Source organism: Typopeltis vanoorti, chromosome 13, assembly GCF_054136105.1.
Source record: "Typopeltis vanoorti isolate ZY-2024b chromosome 13, IOZ_Tvanoo_1.0, whole genome shotgun sequence".
Classification (NCBI taxonomy): Eukaryota; Metazoa; Arthropoda; class Arachnida; order Uropygi; family Thelyphonidae; genus Typopeltis; species Typopeltis vanoorti.
In genome coordinates this window covers 115,584,230-115,600,977 of record NC_143561.1, presented here as the reverse complement: position 1 = coordinate 115,600,977, position 16,748 = coordinate 115,584,230, and the positions used below count along the sequence as shown (strand labels likewise).

At 37.6% G+C, this 16,748-nt stretch overlaps 1 protein-coding gene across 1 annotated transcript in view; it reads right to left on the bottom strand.

The window, feature by feature from the left end:
* The window catches only part of LOC150100485 (sodium/hydrogen exchanger 9-like), a 481,199-nt gene that overhangs the window by 236,385 nt on the left and 228,066 nt on the right, over positions 1 to 16,748 (bottom strand). The gene's annotated exons all lie outside the window — the stretch shown is intronic.

The following is a 16,748-nucleotide window of genomic DNA, read 5'->3' as shown; positions in this document are numbered from 1 at the left end:
TATAAGTACATTTTTAGACGAAAAAAAAAAAAATATCTGACTACTATATATTAGTAGGTGCATCTATCTATGAAAACACACACACACATATCATACTATTGTTTATTACACAAAGAGGTATAGCAAAATGGAAATATATGAAAGAAATAAAGTAAATCATTTTTGCTTCATTTCTGAATGACAAAAAAGTAATGATACAAATATATATATATGTGTGTGTGTGTGTGTCTGTAATACAAGTAGTGCATAGAAAAGGGGACTAGAGAAACAGAAGTGTAATGTTGGCGGTCCTGCCAACCCAAATCACTTGGCATACCTTTTTTTTTTTTTGAACAGATGTTCTTTGTGCATTGTAATGACTAATGTCAACATGGTGGTGGTGTAGATGATGGTGATGGCTGGAAGTGGTGGAGATGAAGTGTTGTAGAGTAGGTTCCCTTCCTTGATGAGTTTTTGGACTCCTTGGAGATGTCACAAAAAAAATAATAATAATAACATCTGAAACATTAAGTTATGTAAAGCTTGAAAAAAATTCCACCAAAACATAGGGAACATTATAAATAGCTCATGGGTTTATTGGCTGATCTAACCATAAACATTTTGATAGTTAAAGTAGTTTAAGAAGGCCAAATAAATTTAATAGATAATCCTCAAAGTGAATGAATGAATGAAAAGGGCAGCAGCCTCTTGGACAAAGTGTATAATTTACTAGCAAGTGACAGCCAATAAACAGTGTGAATTCCAGAAAGTTAAATGTGAATAAAGGCATCTAATATGGACCGTACAATTAAAGACTTTGGAAACAGGAAAAATTTGCATGAGGTTCACTCTGCACTTCTTGTGTGATGAGATGAAAGATGATTGGATGTTTGTAAAGATTTTGCTCAAACAACTAATAGCGAACTTGGTTTCCTGGGCAGCATTATTATTGGGGATGAGAGATGGTGCTTTCATATGAGCCTCAAACTTTTGGTTAAAAGTTCACGTGGAAGTGTAGAATAATTATAAAAATCAAGTGGATATTAAATCCAGCATTATTTCAAAACTGAATACAGAAACTATGAAAATTTCGTATGAAATTTGACCAGAGAGCTTACGGGAATACACTCGTCAGTGTGTTTACGAGTTGCCCTAGCCGGACCGAAAAATATACCTCGGAGAGGTGTATTTTTCATAAGCGAACTCTCGGTCATTGTGTGAAAGTATTTACTAAAATAAAGAGCCAAAGGGCTCTTCACTTCGGCGATGCTGAAGAGAGGTATTGAGAGTTTTTGCTCTCTTAAGGTTTCTGTCTGGTCGCTGACAAAAACCAACCAGTTTGAAACTGCTGTCAGGCCAATGAAACCTTATCAAAATGTACCAATATGAGGCGAATACGTGGACACTGTCATAGCGGGCATGTCTCCTATAAGATCCGGCTAGGGCAACTCGTAAAACCAGCGAGTGTATTCCCATAAGTTCTCTGGTGAAATTTCATACGAAACTTTTATAGTTTTTGTATTGATTTTTATAATTTTTGCATCGCCGAAAGTGAAGCCTTTTGGCTCTTTATTTTAGTAAATACTTTCAAGCATCGACCAAGAGTTCGCTTACGAAAAATACACCTCTCCGAGGTTTCAAGTTCCTTAGTACCGAGAAATTTTGCTCTCTTAAGGTTTCAGCCTGGTCTCTGACAAAAACCAACCAGTTTGAAACAGCTATCAGGCCAGTGAAACCTTATCAAAATAGACTAATAGGAGGCAAATATATGGATGCTGTCAGCTAGGGCAACTCGTAAACACCAGCGAGTGTATTCCCATAAACTCTCTGGTCAAATTTCATATGAAATTTTTATAGTTTCTGTAATCGGCTTTGAAATAATGCTGAATTTAATAACCACTTGATTTTTGGATTTTTATAATTTTTACATCGCCGAAGTGAAGCCTTTTGGCTCTTTATTTTAGTGTAAAATAATTATTAAAAAAAAACTTTCTACGAATCACATGTTAAAACTAAGCTGACTGCATTCTTTAATCACAAAGAGATAACCTGTAAGAAATTTTGGAAAGAAGGACTTAGATGGCCTGGTTGGCTGAATGGTTAGCGTATCCGCTCTCCAGCTGAAAGGCTGCAGGTTCGAATCCCGCCATGGGCATGGATGTTTGTGATTGTCTGTGAAAGCACTAGTGGTGGTAGTCGGTGGCAGATGGTGTTAGTGCTAGATGATGAAGGTTGCTGGAGTAGTGAGACGAAGAGCTGTAGAGGTGATATCCTCCCTCGGTGAGTCTTTGGACTCCCTGGAGGTGTGATATAATAATAATTACTACCTAGAGATATAAAAATATTTGTTGATGAGAATAAGGCACATATGGTTAGATCTGGTACAGTGAGCTGGCAGTTGTTGCAAGACAAGTGTGCCTGCTCACACAGCAATCAATGTGCACACATTTCTAGCAGAGAAAGTTTTTCAAGTCTTTCCAAAGGTTACATGAATGCTGTAACAAACAACATATTCAGTTCCCAAGGGATTAATCTGAGGGAAACAATAAAATACACTATCTTAACAAAAGTATTTAGGCAACTTACATGCCATACACGTTTTGGATCCTAAAACATGCAAATATTCACAAGGCATTTTTCTTAAGTCTGGTAATAAAAGACTGCACTGTACTCGCTATCAAGATGTCACATTCACCTGAATTGACAGACTTCTAATGAGGGATGATAGTTGAGTGTCACATCAGTTTCTTTCTGTCTGTGACGTTGCTAGCCATCTCAATATACCGAAATCCATCATTGCTTATGCCGTTCATAGATGGAAAGTCGATGGTGCTACTGCAGCAGGAAAATGCTCTTGGAGGAAGCTGACAAGATCAACTGACCAAGATCGACTGTCTAGGAATGTTTCAGCATCCCAATTGTCATCATCAACAGACCTAACAGTCAAACTGGAAAATGTTGCAGGTACATCTGTCAGAACTAGAACTATCTGCAGAGTAGCTAATATTTAGTGCTACAATCAATATATTTTGTCTGCATGCATGCAACAGAGTTTTTTTAATTTTTATTTTTAATGTTGAGTCCTTACACAAGAGGTTAGGTGATCAACCTATAGTACATTAGTACCATATATGGGTAGTGGGTTGGGAAAGGAGGACCTTGTATTGTATTCCTTGGGAAACACAACAGGGTTAAGACTGTTTCACAATACAGCAGTTGCAGGGATGAAGGAAGAGGAAAAGAAACTTGTTCTGTTTGTTTCAAGGTGCACTGTGAAAGGATGTTGAGCAGCAGCTGCACATGTTCCAATGAGCTTAGTACTAAGTGGGGGAATTATTGATGTTATTTCAGATGAGCATTTCCCATGAAAATATTTGTAGAATATACATATTGCAGAAACCAGAAACTGCTTTCACATATGGGAGTGGAGCCCTAAGAGATAGGTCATTAATAAGTCTAACTGCTCTCCTCTGTATTGAGTCAAGCATTTTGAGGGAGCTTTTAGGGCCCCACTCCCATATGTGAAAGCGGTATTCAATAGCTGGGTGGATTTATGATTTGTATAATGTTAACAGCTGTTCAGAGGTCTTGAATGAAAGAGAAATCCTAGTTTTTTTGAAGCTGAGGATACAATGATTGTGATGTGTTTATACCAGGAGAGGTTTGATGTCAGGGTAATTCCAAGAAGAGAAATCTCAAATTATCTGGAAATTTGAGTATAATCAAAAAGAATACTAGGAAAAATTGTTTTTTTTTTTTCTTAATGAGAAATAGGACAGAACTGGGTTTTATTAGGAATGAAATTGACGAGGTTATCTGAACCCCATTGGAGGATGGCTCGGAGATCAGAATTGAGGGCGGTGGTGGTTGATGTTCTGTAGGTTGAGGTGAGTCGTGTAGAGTAAGGTTTATCAAATGAAAGAGAGAAGTGCAATGTGCTGTCATCTGCAAAACTGTGTATTGGGTTGGAGGTCAACTGAAGTAGGTCATTGATATATAGCAGGAAGAGGGTTGGTGAGAGGACAGAACTTTGTGGAACCCTGAAATTAGTTCAATGGTTAGAGGATAAGGAACTGTCCACCATCACACACAGTGCGTATCCAGACAAAGCTGGCAATCCAACTACAGAAGTCCTGACACAGACCAAATGATGGTAGTTTGCTTAGTAAGCCTTTGTGCCAGACCCAGTTAAAAGCTTTGGAGATATCAAATGCAACCACTTGAGCTTTGCCAAACATCTCCATGGCATTTGTCCAGAGATGGGTGACACATGTAAGCAGAATCCATACTGGCAGTCATTTATTAGGTGGGTGCCTTCAAGCTAGTGTAGGAGTTAATTGATGATTTTTTCCCTTACTTTAAGACAGGACTGAAGTAAGCAAGATAGGGCGTTAGTTGCATGGCAGTGACTTATCGCCCTTCTTGGTTAGATAGATGGGTTGAATATAGGTCAGTTTCTAGGTTATGGGATAGCTATCAGGGGAGTAAGAGAATATATATATAGGCAACATAGGATAGAAGTCAGTTTTGATGCACAAACTATCAGGACAATTGGAGAAATGCCATTAAGGCAAGGAGAATTTTTTGTATCTAACTTGGAAGAGCTGCAATAAAAGTTGTGCACTACTAGTATTAATGTATTAATAGTGTGTGGGATATTTTGCCTAAACTTAATTACAAATTCATTGTTACTGGACCTTAGAGTAGTAACCAGCAGAGGAAAGATGGTAGCAGCTTTGTCATTCCATGACTTTAACTTAATCTTGTCTTGTGAAGTGCAAGGTGTGTGCTACATGTATTCTTTTGATTACACAGATGATTTGTGGATATTTAGGGCAGATGGAAGGAGGGTGTATGCAATGAGTGAGCTAAACAAGGATTTGATGAGTGCTAATATGAATTTTATAACAAAAAATGTTAGTAGGGAGAATGAGTGCTCGTTTCAAAAGAGAATGGTGTGAAAGAAAGGCAAAAAATTGTTACAATGATTGAAAAAGAAACGAGCGATTTGAAGGCAATGAAACTGAGAGAATAAATGAAACCAGAAATAGTGTGAAGCAAGGTTCAAAAGTTGAAAAAATCAAAAGAATGAATGAAACCGGAAATAGTGTGACACATGATTCGAAAATGGGAAAAACTGAAAGAGTGAATGATGGTGAAAATTGGACGCAATGGACCGAAAGTACAGAAACTCAAAAGGATGAATGAGAGTGAAAGTGTGAAGCGGGGGTCGAGAGTTTGAAAATTAGAAAGATTGAATGATAGAGAGAATGTGATGTGAGATTCGAAAGTTGAATTGGGTTGGATGAGGCAAGAGATGAAATGGATGTGGAATGAAATTAAGAAATTTTGGGAAAATGATTAAAATAAATCATGTTGGTATGAAAGAGTTAATAAAAGACGAGCAAGTGGCATTGTATGGCGATTATTAAAGGTGTGCTGGATAAGAGGATGCACAAGCTATGTTTTCCAGGTGGTAAAATGAATAGAGTGATTGAGGCATTGGATATGAGGAGGGAGCAAGCAAAGGAGTTGATTTTAATAGGCATGAACGACTTGACAGAGGACAAAGAGCATGTCAGAATGGATATCAGGAGGCTGCTTAGACGGATAAAAGAGAATAGTGTGACAGGATGGGTAGTAAGCTTATTGCCTAGGTATGACTGTGATGAGATCAGGTGGAGAGCAAGGATTATGAATGATAGGTTAGATGAAATGTGTCAGGAGAAAGGAGTACAGTTTGTTAATGTGTGGAATGAGTTTCAAAGATGATGTGAATTATATAAGAGAGATGGACTGCATTTGAGTGGTTATGGTGTGAGTCGCTTGAAGAGACTGCTGCTGGAAGGTAGAGAAGTAAGTACAGAGAATGAATCAGATCAAGTAGGAAGTGATGTGAAAGAACAGTACAGTAAGACAGGAGAGATTGAAGAGGTGGTTATGAATGAGGAAGTGAGTTGAATAAGTATGGAAAATGAGAATGGAAGAGGAACAAGGAAATGAGGAGGCTCAAGATGGACAGGGGTACACAGCATGAGAAAGGTGGATGCTCCAAGAGGATGTGAGAGGAAAGGAATGGGATGACTTGGGATCAAGTGGAAAAGGATGGAATTGAAGAGGTTTCTAAAATGAATATGCAAAAAGGGAAATGGTCCCAGATGAGCATGGAGAGATGACATCGAATGAGTGGTATCAATGGAATTGTACATAAACACAACAGCTCATTACTGGAGCTGTAGCTCCAGGAATGAGCTGTTGTGTTTATGTACAATACAAATGCCAGAAGTGCAAGAAACAAGGCAGATTGGTTGCACTAATTCAGTCTGTTCACCCAAAAATTGTTGGAATAAGTGAGACATGGTTAGATGAGGAAGACATCCTGACAGGAATAGAGATTGAAGGGTATGATGTGTTTGTGAGAATACAAGGGGTAAAAAGGGAGGGAGGGGAATGCTATTGATGATAGAGAAACAGTTATGTCCATTCAAAGTAGAGATGCAAAAGGGAAATGGTGCCAGTGGTTTTGAGGCATTATGGTGTCAGATAGAGGTGAATGGAATGAAATACTTGGTTGGATGTTGTCATAAACCAGGTAATGTGGATGGTAGTGATAATGAAATGTATGATCAAATTATACAAGCAAATAAGAAAAGGACGATTATTATGAGTGATTTTAATTATGGCAATATAAACTGGAATGAAGAGATAGCAACAGGAAGTAAAGAAAATGAGTTCCTTGAGTTTTTGAGGGATAGCTACCTCAGACAGTATGTCAACAAAGGGCACAAGAGGATTGAGGGTCTGGGATTTGGTCATCTCATCAGAGGATGTAATTATAAATGAGGTGACAAATTACCCACCAATTGGTGAGAGTGAACATGAGGTGATTACCTGGGTGGTAGCCTGCAGTGGGAGGACCTCTGTGAGAAAAGGATATATGTGAAACTACAAGGGGGGGGGGGTGATTATGAAGAGCTCAACAGACAGCTTGCGTGTGTAGCATGAGAGGAATTAGCTGGAAAAGAGATCAATGCAGCTTGGGGGATTTTCAAAAACTATCTAGTAGATGCAATGTCTAAATGTGTTCTAAGGGTGAGGAGGGTAAATATAGTAGGCATGAAATGGATGAATAAAGAGATTAAGCATGCGATACAGAGAAAAAAGGGCATTATGAAAGCAGCATAACGGAAAATAACCAATTCCACAAGGATTGCAAAGACCAGGCAAGGTGGGTGACTTGGTTGGTGAAGGTAGCTAAAGTGAAGTATGAACAGCAGTTAGCTAATGAAGCCAAAAAGAATCCTAAGGAGTTCTTTTGACATGTAGCCAGCAAAAGAAAGAATGATTATGTAAGGATGACATTGATTGGAGAAAATGGTACAAACACAGCTGCTGCAGAAGGTGTGGTTGAGATACTTAATGAGCAGTTCATAAAGGTTTTTCAATCTTGTGAATGTGACTTCATAGAGGGACTGAGAGCAGTTGATGATGGGAAGGAGAGACTGACTATGTGAACATGAGTGAATGGGGAGTTGAGCAAACTAGATGTTAATAAGGCTGTGGGACTTGATAATTTATCATCATGTATTCTGTAGGAATGTGCCAGGAAATTGACGATGGTCTTGACATATTTTTTTAATACGAGTCTTGCACTTTTCCAAGTTCCTAAGGAGTGGAAGGAGGGCAAGATTGTGCCAAAATAAATCCTAATATATTATTTTTTTAATACGAGTCTTGCACTTTTCCAAGCTCCTAAGGAGTGGAAGGAGGACAAGATTGTGCCACTTCATAAAGGAGATGATAGAACTCAAGCATCAAAGTATAGGCCTATCTGTATGTCAGGTGTTGTGGTTAAGTTGTTGGAGAAGCTTGTGAGAACTAGGATCCAGAATTTGGTTGACAAGAATGGTATTATCTTTCGTGAACAGCATGGATTTGCTAAATGGAGGTCATGTTTTAGTAATCTACTTACTTATTATAATAACGTGACTGCTTCCTTGGACAGAGGATAAGGATACACAGTAAGATACTTAGATTTTGCATAAGCTTTTGATAGATTACCACATAAGTTGATAGTCAAACTAGAGTGGATGGATATTAGATTAGTGCATTGGATTGGAGACTGGCTATCTGATAGGTAGATGTCAATATGAGGGAGTGATATCAAGGAAAAGGAAAGTCACTAGTGGTGTGCCTCAGGGGTCTGTTTTAGAACCATTACTGTTTTACTTGTATAGTAATAATATTGGTGAAGATTTGATTAGAGTAATTCAGTTGTTTGCAGATGATGCAACGTTGGCAACTATGAAGAGTAGAAATTTCTATGAAGAGAAAGTGTTGTGGCCTTACATAGAAGACTTGAATAAATTGAGTGATTGGTACAGGAATGGGGGAATATGAGTTCAATGTTGCAAAATGTAAGGTTTTAAAATTTGGAAAACAAAAATAGGATGCAGAATTTATGCTTGGCGAGGATATATTGTCGGAGGTGGAGGAAATAAGAAATCTGGGGGTGATAGTGGATAAGGATCTAAAATTTGGGGGACACATAGCCAAAATTATGAAGACAACACAAAAGCTTCTGGGAATGATGCGGAGAACACTGACTTGCAGAAGTAGGGAGATTCTTGTTCCATTGTATAAGGCTTTGATTAGACCACACATGGACTATTGTGCCCAGATGTGGTCACCTGGTTTTCAGGACTAAGATATGTTGGAAAGGGTCTAAAAGCGACCAACTAAGGTAGTTTCTAACCTCTGGAATGCAGAGTATGCAGAAAGATTGAGAAGATGCAATTTGCAGAGTGTGGTGGACAGGAAGAAGAGGGGATATATGATAGAGACCTACAAGTTAATAAAGGGTTGTTATAGGATCAATGCTGGAGTGATTCTACAGAAAATAGTGGGAGATCAGGGGGAACCAGATGTCATCTCTGGAAACCATATAAAGTGGGTGTGAGTAGGGGATTGAGAAGCCGGGTTTTTTCATGCAGAGTTTAGAATGATTGGAATACCTTGCCCTGAGAGTGGTTATGAATGAGGAAGTGAGTGGCATGAGTATGGAAAATGAGTGTGGAAGAGGAACAAGGAAACGGGGAAGCTCAGGGTAGACAGCATGAGAAAGGTGGATGCTGCAGAGAATTTGAGTGTGTTTAACGCACAGTATGAGCTGTGTATATGATAAAAGGACTTCCCAGATGAGCCTTTTGACTCTTATGGGATCTTGGGTAGTAATAATAACAATAATAATATTTTTCTGATCTCTTCCTGGAAAATGGATATCAGGGGTATTGTATGTTAGGCATCTGGGATGGTTGGGGCATTTACCATTGTCTGTTATGCATGCATTGGAAGCAAAGTGTGGAGCCAGAAGAGTAGCTTTTTCTGTGGGTAATTTTTCTGAGGATAGAACTGTCTGCAGAGAGTTGCTAATATTTAGTGCTTGAATCAATCTATTTTGTCTGCATGCATGCAACAGTGTCTGTGAGAGGGGAGTGTTTTTCATTATGAAATGGGATTCCAGTTGTCTCTAATTACACTACATTTACAGCATATGTACTATATTTAGTATATACTCTGTAAATGTCTCTGTACTGTATTTAGTGATACAATAAAGCTAATTCTTTTTTCTTGCTTCTGCAGTATGGCATCTGTTAAAGTTGGAATCTTTTACAAAGTACATGAACATTTTATTGCATTCTTCAGAAACAAAAGATGTACTAAAATTTTATCTATTCCTGAATAAAACTTAATATTTTTATGTATTATAAGAAGTGGTAGGTCTACAGAAATACTAGCATATATGAGATATCTATTATTGGTAAGAAAGAAGAGCCACTAATGAAAAAAAAAATTATGAATATAGTATTCACCAAATCATGGATAATTCCAATGAGGATTGGAAATTATGTATCCTATTAAGTTCAGTGCGACAATTCTGGAGGTCAAAGAATAACTATTAAGTTTCATTTACAAAGAGGCATTGCTAAATACTTGCAAAGGATTAATCTGTCCCACTGGATGCACTGTTGCCATAATTTATTCTGGTGAGATTCTACAGTTTTAGCGAAACTGTCATGGAGCTTGAAGATGATGTTTCCCTCCTGTGGTGTTTACTTTTATGCAATGCACTGTGACCAATATTTCTAAACGTTTCGAAATATGTTGTACAAAGCCCTCCCTCTCTCCATTGATTAGAAAGCATAATACCATCTTATACTGATTTAACTATAGTGAAAAGACTTCAATAAAAAGGATGAAACCAGTGTGTGGAAAGTCTCTCAAACCGTTATAATGTCTGAAAGACAATGGCTCCATTGGAAGTTTTATGTAATAATGATATGTATGTACCTATATGGATGATAATAAGAATAAACGTTTCTTTATTAAGTAAATATTACGGTGGTGCAAAGACTGATGTATCCAAATATCAAACCATCAGTATCTCAGGTATGGTGGTGAAGATTTTGGAAAAGTTGGTTAGGGCTCATATTCAGAAATCGGTTGACAGAGAATCTCTACTTTGCAATGCATAGCATGGTTTTACTAAGGAAAACTCATGTTTTAGCAACTTGACCACATTCTATAATAATGTTACCACTGAACTAAACAAGGGGAATGGATACACCATGATACTTTTGGATTTTGCTAAGGAAGTGTTGTATTCGGTTGCATAAATTGGAGAATATGGATTTTGATTATAAAATATTAGCGTGGATAAGAGGATGACTAACTGACAGATATCAAAAAGTGGTATACGGAGGATGTGAGTCTGCAAGATTTGAGGTAATTAGTGGTGTACCACAAAGATCAGTCCTTGGTCCATCTATACATTAGTGATATATTGGAAATGATTTCACAGGTAACATACAGCTATTTGCTGATGATAAAAAGATAGGTAGAAAATCAGGAATATTGCAGATATGCAGTACCTGCAGAATGATTTCAATAGGTTGGAATTGTGGGCATGGGAAAAATGGATGTCAGTAGAGTCATGTACTTTGGAGTGATTAGATATCCAATGTCTTATTATATTGATGGGATTATGCTAGAAGAAACTTATCAAGCTGGGGATCTTGGAACGTTAGCAGATAGCAAATTCAAGTTCAGGGGCCATGCAGCAAAGATTGCAAATACAACTCAAAAGTAAATTGCAATGCTAAAACGAACTTTGACATCTAAAGATAAGGATGTCATTTTGCCTCTTTACAAGGCCTTGATAACACCTCACTGGGAGTACTGTATGCAAGTCTGGTCTCCTGGTTTCCATTGTGATTCTGATACAGTGGAGAGTGCAAAGAAGAGTGTTAAAAATATCAGGATTGTGAAATACTGATTATAAAGACAGATTGAGAATTTGTAGGCTGCAAAAAACTACCAAACAGGAGAAAGAGGGGGTGATATGACTGAGACTTACAAAGTTCTGAAAGGGTTATAGAGAATTTCAGTAGATGGAATTTTTCATTTTATGGAGGGTGGGGAAAGGATGTGAGGGTATCCATGGAAATTGAGAATGAATTCCACTAAGAAGGGCGGGGGGGGGCTAGATTTTTCTCTCATAGGGTGGTGCGTAACTGGAATGGATTGCCATTGGATGTCGTGTGTGCAAGCAGTGTGAATAAATTCAAGAATAAGTATGACAGCTGGTGCATGAAGTATGCGGCCTCTCTCGATGAGTCCCTGACTCTTTGGAAGTATCTCTTAATAATAATAATTACTGTGTAAAATGTATACTGATCCTCAGTAAACAAAAAAAAAATTCTTAGAAAACCATGAAAATATTCATAAAACAGAGAAATAAATATACATAACAAGCATAACAAATTCTACAAGATGATTTGTTACTCCATCAACCAGACATGTATTTTTGACATGCCTAAATGAAATCACCTGATGAACATCATTAGTTCATTGGATTAGCCCCTCCATATAGTTATTTACTGAACTACCAAATGTATATAGTGGCTGTGATTATTGGTTAGTTATTTAGACTTTGCAAACAAATCTCCTTCCACTCTCATTGCAAGCTTTTTTTTTAAATTATGCCATCATAAATTCATTTATGTCTATTATTAATACTGTTGTTGGCGATGATGGACGATAGATGGTATTGATGATTATAGTGTAATGAATTGAGTAGTAATGGAGAGGATGAGATGTATTTAGCGAAGTAGAATAGTGTGCCCTCCCATGATGAGCCCCTGGACTCCCTGGAGGTGTCACATAATAATAATAATTATTATATAATTAACATCTGACCTCCATGGAGTAAGAGACTCATCATGGGAAGTACACACTATCACACACAATGCTTATCCAACTGTGCCTTAAACTAATTCAATGTCTCTACATTCACAATAGACTCTGGCAATGCATTCCACTCAGCAACCACTCTCTATGTAAAGAACCTTCTCCTCACTCCTCTGCTCATACGCTCCTTATACAGTTTCCAGAATTGGCGTCTTGTTCTACCCCCTCCACATCAAATTCTATGAAAAATCTCTTTCTTATATATCTCAGTCATATTCCCCAGGTTCCTCCTATTCACGAGGCTTTGCAATTTACAGTCTCTCAATCTTTGGTCATACTCCACATTCCAAAAACTACTAACCACCTTGTGAATCTTCTGTAGAACCTTTCTAACATATCCTTATCACCATGAAAACTCAGTGACCAAATTTATGCACAATAATCCATATGAGCCCTGATCAAAGCCTTATACAAAGTTATCATAACCTCTATTTCTGCATGTCAGGGTCCTCAACATGATTGCCATTATCCGATGTGATGGCTTCACAACTTGTACAATGTAGCCAATGAATTTCAGGTCTTTGTCCATCACAACTCCCAGATCTCTCATCTCTTCTGATCCTGAAAAGTTTTCCTACCAAGTGTATACTTTGCATCCCATCACTGCTTATCAAATTTCAATACATTACACGTGGCAACACTGAACTGATAACTCCACTTACCTGCCCATTCACGTAGTCTATGCAAGTCCTCCTGTAAGGCCATAACATCTGCTTGACTCTGCACTGCTCTTACCAATTTTACATCATCTGCAAACATCTGCATATCACCAGTTAAACCCATCCCAATATCATACATATACAAATTGAACAACAATAGTCCCAAAACTGACCCTGTGTCACTCCACTAGTGACCTTCCTCTATCAAGATACTGTGCCCCACATACAACTTTCTGATACCTAGCTGACAGCCAATAGTCACCAAACCAAATCACTAGTCTGTTATTATTATTATTATCCCAAGACCCCCATGGATACAGACTCATCTAGGAGACCCTTTTTCAAACACACAGCTTATCATACTGTGCATTAAATACATTGAAATTCTTTGCAGACACAAGCTCGCAGACAGTTCATTCCAATCATTCACAACTCTCCATGCAAAAAAAAAGCTTCTCACTCCTTGCTCACACTCTACTTATACAGCTTCCAGGGATAACATCTTGTTCTTCCCCCAAATCCCACTATTTTATGAAAAACCTCTTCAATGTTAATCCTTTAACAAACCCTTATCAACTTATTTCTCTATCATAGCACCCCTCTTCCTCCTATCCATTAGACTGTGCAAATTGCATTCTTCTCAACCTTTTTTCATATTCAACATTCCGGAGACTAGACTACTGAGTCAATTCCCTCTGTACCTTTTCCAACATCTCAGCATCCTTTAGAAACCAGGTGACCAAATCTGTGCACAGTAGTCCATATGTGCCCTAATCAAGGTCTTAAACAGTGGAGCCAGAATTTCCTTACTTCTATAAATCAGTGTCATTCACATCGTTGCCAGGATTTGTTGTGTTGTCCTCACAATTATGCCAATTTTTCCTCTAAATTTTAGATCCTTATCAACTATCACTCCAAGATCTCTTATTTTCTCCACATTCAACAATATATTCCAATAATATGTAAATTCTACATCCCCATCTTTGTTTTTCAAATTTTAAAACCTTACATTTTGCAACGTTGAACTGTCATCCCCACTCTCATGCCTATTCACTCAGTCTCTTCAAGTCTTCTCTGTAATGCCACAAGATCTGCTCTACTCCTCATAGTTTCCCAACTTTGTAACATCTGCAAACAACTGAATATTCCCATTCAAGTCTTTCCCAATATCATTAGCCTACAAGTTAAACAGCAATGTCCATGAGGCACACCAATACTGACTTTCCTCTTTCAGGATATTGCTCCCCACATACAACTCGCTGGCATCTATCAGATAGCCGATTTCCAATCTGCACTAATCTAATATTCAACCACATCTCCTCTAGTTTAACTATCAACTTATGTGGTAATCTATCAAAAGTATTTGCATAATCTAGTATACTACTGTGTATCTATCTATCTTCTTCATCCAATGCTGCTCTCACCTAATTGTAATAAGTAGATTACTAAAATATGACCTCTCTTCAGTAAATTTGTACTGTCCATCAAAGGTAATACCACTATTGTGAAACTAATTCTGGATCCTGATTCTCAGCAGTTTCTATAACACTGTGTGTTAGCTCTTAACCACAAGAAGAACTGACACACAGATTGGCCAATGATTCAGTTCTGTTTCCTCCCTTATGAAATGGTACAATCTTGCCTTCCTTCCACTCATTTGGAACTTCACACAATGTAAGACTCATACTAAACAAATATGATCCTTCAAAATACATGGTGATATATCATGAAGTCCCACAGCCTTATTAACATCAAGTTTGCTCGTTTCTCCATATAGCTCTTGCTCACTCAGTCAGTCTCTCCTCCTTAACATCCACTGCTCTCAAACACTCCATTATGTTGCATTCACAAGGATGAAAGACCTTTACAAACTGCTCATTAAATATCTCAACTATGTCATCCCAAGCAGTTGTCCTTATGCCATTTTCCTACCATAATAACTTTTTTTTGGCTACATATTGAAAGAACTCCCTATGATTTTTTTTTGGTTCATTTGCTAACTGCTGCTCATACTACACTTTTGTTATCCATACTAATTGAGTCACTCTCTTTGCCTGTTGTTTGTAATTTGCAATTTGCCATCTTCACTGAACATGCCTACACAGCTGCAATATTTTATTTGTTCTATTGGTTCTCCATCGAGAATACAGGCAATCCTCAGTTTACACCTTGCTTCCATTCCTGAAAAAATGGGGGTAAACCAAATCGGAGTAAAATTAATCCAATTTTAATGGGAGATACAAATTTATGTTCTGTGCAGTCAAAAAATATGTACATGAAGTATGTGTAACATTATTATATTTAAAGCTTTGATAATACATACATAAATATTTGTTAAAATAAAATTATTAATAACGAAAACAAAACAAAATTATATACAAAAAATATGAAACTTCGAAAAGATATTACATATTTCTATGTTGAAGTTCCTGGTTTAGATCACCTGCATTTTTTTCAAAAAAGTATCCAGTGTTAACTGCCAAGATTTTTTTTTCTTTCTTTAAGGAGTTCAGTGTAAGGTCGAATAGATGCGATTACACTTCTTTTTACGTTCGCACTCCGTTCCCAATTGTGGTCCATTTCGCAGAGTTCATCAGTCAATGTCTCCATGCTTGCAAGGATATGCTGTAAATCGGCCATTTTTATATCTCTCAGAAGACCTTCTTCGTTTACGAATGACCGCCAATAGCCTTTAATAGTTTTTCCTGAAGTGTCCAAGACTCTTACCATTTCCATAAATGTTATACAGAGTTAATAGGCTTTGAAGATTGATATAATCCCCTGATCCATCGGTTGCAAAAGCGATGTTATGTTTGGGGGCATGTAAACAACCTTGACATCCAATGGTGTTCTTACTTCAGCAAAGTTTTGAGGATGTCCAGGGGCATAATCCAAGAGAAGCAATGCCTTGGCTGGCAAATCATTTTCTTTACAGAAGTGAAGCATGGTGGACAAAAATAATTTGTGTATCAATCTATAAAAACGTCTTGTGTAACCCAAGCTTTCTTGTTCCATTTCCAATAGACTTGCAGCATGGCTTTTAGACCCTTGAATGTGCATGGTGTCTGTGAATGGTACACCAACATTGGTTTAAGCTTCAAAGTTCCGGAGACATTTGCACCCAACAAAAGTGAAAGTCTATTTTTTGTAGCTTTAAAACCTGAAGTAGAATGTTCTTCACAGGAAATGAAGGTACGTGATGGCAATTTTTTCCAGTAGAACCCAGTCTCGTCAACATTAAAAATGAGATCAGGAGGATAACTTCCTTGTTCTACACAGTCTTGAAATTCTTTAAGAAAAGCAGCTGCTGCTGCAACACCTGTACTTGCCGCCTCAACACATAATTTGACACTATGGCACTTACTTCGAGACTTAAATATCGCATGAACCAACCTTTGCTTCCTAAAAATGTTTCTTCACCTCCATCTGTCATTTTAAGATCCTCAAAAATTGTTTTTGCTTTCTCAGTTATAACAGCCTGCATCAGAGGAATGTTTTTCTGATTCAAGTCATCCACCCATAATGATAACAATTTTTCCATTTTTTCATCAAGTTTACCACTGCTATAACTTGCATGTTTTGCATTTAGTATTGCCGTAGATTGTCACACAGACTGTTTTATTCTATCTGCATTTTTCATAATTGTAGTAACAGTCGATGGACGTAAGTTCATATTTCTACAAACATTAGCACGTGTCTGCCCATCTTCCATTCTTTGAATCACATCCATCTTTTTTTTTGAGTGTGATTGATTTCCGCACCTCCTTAACACCAAGTTCTGCTAACTTTTCTGCACTTCTT